General features: G+C 45.5%; 1 protein-coding gene across 2 annotated transcripts in view; it reads right to left on the minus strand.

Moving 5' to 3' along the window:
* Positions 1–3,717, minus strand: part of adam19a (ADAM metallopeptidase domain 19a) — a 243,823-nt gene that overhangs the window by 228,918 nt on the left and 11,188 nt on the right. The gene's annotated exons all lie outside the window — the stretch shown is intronic.

Genomic DNA, 3,717 nt, shown 5'->3' on the forward strand with positions numbered 1-3,717 from the left:
GGTGGGGGGGTAGGGTGGTGAAAGAAGGATGACACAGTTGGTAAGACAGAGCTTGCTAAAGGTTTCTAATATTCAATTTGATGTTCAAATTCAGTTGAAATGTTGGAGTTCAACTCAACAAAGAATGTACAACAAAATCTTTTGCAGATTTGCCTTAGGGAGAATTAGTAGATACTATTAAGAACAGAGTCCTGTCAGTTTCTTGATCACCCTTCATTCCGCTCGCCCGGAGCTACTACTGGCTTTGACTACATCTGCAGGTACTGCTGACAAATGCACATTTTTTGGGTAATGTTAATAATGCAATCTAGCACAAAATTTTATTTTTGATTGCAGTCTCAACATGCCACCAATGTATGACACAACCTTTGCACAGTAAATGGATTGTTTGACAGTTTGAGTATGATACTGGTCTCGTATCTTGTAAAAACTAGAGCCAAACTAAAAATCCAGATGTTCCTTTAAAAAAAAGGACCACTATGGTCTGAGCACATCATTCCTCCACCTTGGGAATTTAGGGAAGTGGGTGCTACTTTAACTTTTAAATATGAATAATTGTGGGTTCTGCTCAGCTTTAATCTGTAGTTATAAGTTTACAAAGGTTTGTGTCAAATGAAACAGCAGTATACACACAGTTTTTCCTTTTAGCTTGTTCATAACAGTTCACTATTAGCTTAGCATCATCATGCTGCGCTCATGTAAAACATCCCATGGTGGATGGGAGAAGCTGAAAATATAGCTTTGATATCACTAGCCCCTCGCACATTCACAAGGTGCATGGATGCAGTCCTTGGACCCTTTGATGGAAAGGTCTTCACATCATCAATTACCTAGAAGACTGGCTGGTGTGTGCCCGCTTAGAGGAGCAATGTCACAACAATGTGGCCCAGCTCCTCCAGCACTTAGAGCACCTGGGCCTGTGCCTCAACAGGAGGAAGAGCATGCACTTCCAGCCAGAGCTGAGGGATCGCCACGAGCTGGTGAGGACTGACAGTACAGTGGCAGCAGCCTTTGTAAACAGACAGGGGGGTCTGGGCTCCCCTCGTCTTTGCAGATTGGAACGGACAATATGGGACTGGGAAAACCCACAGTTCAAGTCCCTGAGAATGATGCATGTGCCGGGTCAGATGAACCTTCAGGGGCTCTCCCCGGAGAATGGGGCTGCATCCAGAGGTTGTACACCAGATCTGGGACCGCTTTGGTACTGCCATAGCCGATCTCTATGCCTTCAGGGAAACGACTCCCTGGAGGAGGAGGAGGGGTTATGTATGTCTTTCGAGGACTGCCCTGGGAGCTCCCTGTTCTGCAGGACCTCCTCACGGGACACTTTTTCATCCCTTTCCCCATGGGCTCAGGCTTTGGGACTGGCCCCTGAGAGGACCGAGTTCCTAGCCATAGGATTGGCCTGTGGTATGCACTCTGCAGTGAGCCCAGGCTCCATCAACAAGGGCAGCATATTCCTATGGTTGGGGAGTGTTTCAATCATGCGTGCAACTTGAGACAGGTGGACCCCCTCTCCTGCACGGCCCATGACATTCTCCAGTTCCTCCATGAAATGTTGGAGCTGGGCAAGTCTCCCTCGACTTTGAGGGGAATGGTGACAGCCATAAAGGCAGCTCATGTTGGTCCTCTGAAACTTGCAGAGAGTTGCTGTGACCTTATTGCTCAGTTTCATAAAAGTGCCCATAGGATTACTCCCTACCAAAAGAAGGCCAGCTGTCCCCCCATGGGATTTGGAGCTGGTGTTGCCAGCCTTGCGCATGAGCCTTTCGAGCAACAGGAAACAGTTGGGCTGAAATAGCTTTCTCTCAAGTCGGCATTCTTGTTGGTGGTTACATCAGCAAAGAGAATGGGAGAGCTTCATGCCCTTTTGATACATGAGGAATGCTGCCACTTCTTGCCTGGTGACGCTTGGGTGGTGCTGCGCCCAAACCCTGCATTCCACCCTAAGATCTGTCCCATGTCGGTCTGTCTGTTGAGCTGCACCCTTTCTGTCCTCCTCAAGACGGTGTTGTGGGGGTGAGTGAGACATCACAGTTTTGCCCTGTCAGGGTCTTGACAGTGTACATTCGCCAGCCATGTGTCCACAAGACAACAGACCAGCCCTTTGTCTGCTACAAACCTAACGGCCTTGGGCAACCAGACTCCAAGGCAAGACTCTCTCATTGGGTTGTGTATACAATCCAAGAGGTATACAACGCAGCGGGAAGGCCAGCCCCAGTAGGCGTCTCATTCGAACTCTGTCATCTCAGGCTTCCACTGGAGCAGTGGGGTCTACTTGGTTTCCTCACAGTGGGTCTTACAGAGTCCCCGTACATGTGGAATATGTTGGGGGGGAGAGATAGTCTTGACACGATGATTCCAATCAAGGTTTACCAGAGGCCACGCATGCGTGGTGCTTATATAACCATGTGTTGCTAACCAGTGAGTGGCCACCACAGGTGATGTGTCTTAAAGAGTATCCACATCAGCTGTCCCCATGGGGGTCAGTCCCTGTACATATGGAATATGTAGGGTAGAGAGATAGTCTTTCCACTCAGAGAACCTGGGTTACATATGGAACCTTCTGTTTAGTTCGGATCTGTTTTCACAAGAGGAGCTTTTTATTCTTGTGATGATGCATTTACTCTATTTCGTTTTTTAAAAAAGCTGTATCATGTGCTACATCCACTGCTAAAACATTTAGCGACATGTTTACTGGATCGAGCTATAAAACTGAATGGTTTTGATTTGCTCCTTTACAATATGTAATCGTCTAAACAGCATCTGACACTTGCTCTCAGAGAGGAGGCAGCTTGGTTATCTGTTGTGTAAGATAGGCTCTTTCCTCAGGGGTTACAGTCCTCACATGTTGTTGCGAAGCTACATTACACTCCATCCTTGCAAAGAGACTGATGGAATTAGATTGGAACAGGAAGCTCTCAGAAGCAGAGCAGTAGCCCCCTTTACCTGCACACCACAGACCCACAAAGATAAAATTTGGAAAATTAATAATGATAACAAGAAGCCCACACAGCAGACCAGAGAAGACCTCGCATAGTGTTTCTGTGGGTGCTATGATTAACAACCATGCATGCTTGTTAGGTTTCAAACTAAATATTCTTCAAGGGTGCAACCTCTCCATCACACCAGCCTGCTGAAGAATGAGGTGGTGTGAAAAAGTTAGGTGGGCATTGTAATGTTGTGGGTATTCAGTCTTACTGTATACTATAAAGGACCAACTCGGACGCTGTCGCGAGCTTAACTTTTTACTGCTCGTTAACTGCTTTGTCAAAAACGCATATCAACAACCGTTACCTGTCACCACTGTTTTGCGCATGCGCGCATCCCCACAGGTCTTAAAGTAATAAAACACATTTCTTTCATCACATCTCCCCCCTCTGGAATGTTCCACCTAAAGGTTTCTTACAGATTCTTAATGTAATTTAATTCTTAACGGTGAATACTTAAACTTCACATTACAACAACCACTGTGCTCATTTATATATTAGCTTTAGGATTATTTCAAAATCTTGTTTAACATTCAACCAAACACTTTCTATAACGTACAACATAAATATCAAAGATAACCATCTTTGTCTTGCATTGTCCTCTGACTAGCTTATGACAGGTATAAATGCAGTCTCTTATTTAGCAAAATATACATTACTGAAAAATTTCCATATCATCCTTCAACTCTTAACAAATCATCAACAGTACTATTCACATCTCCCCCCC

This window comes from Seriola lalandi, unplaced genomic scaffold (genome assembly GCF_002814215.2).
Source record: "Seriola lalandi dorsalis isolate HSWRI2012SDOR001 ecotype SW California unplaced genomic scaffold, Sedor1 jcf7180002054694, whole genome shotgun sequence".
Lineage (NCBI taxonomy): Eukaryota > Metazoa > Chordata > Actinopteri > Carangiformes > Carangidae > Seriola > Seriola lalandi.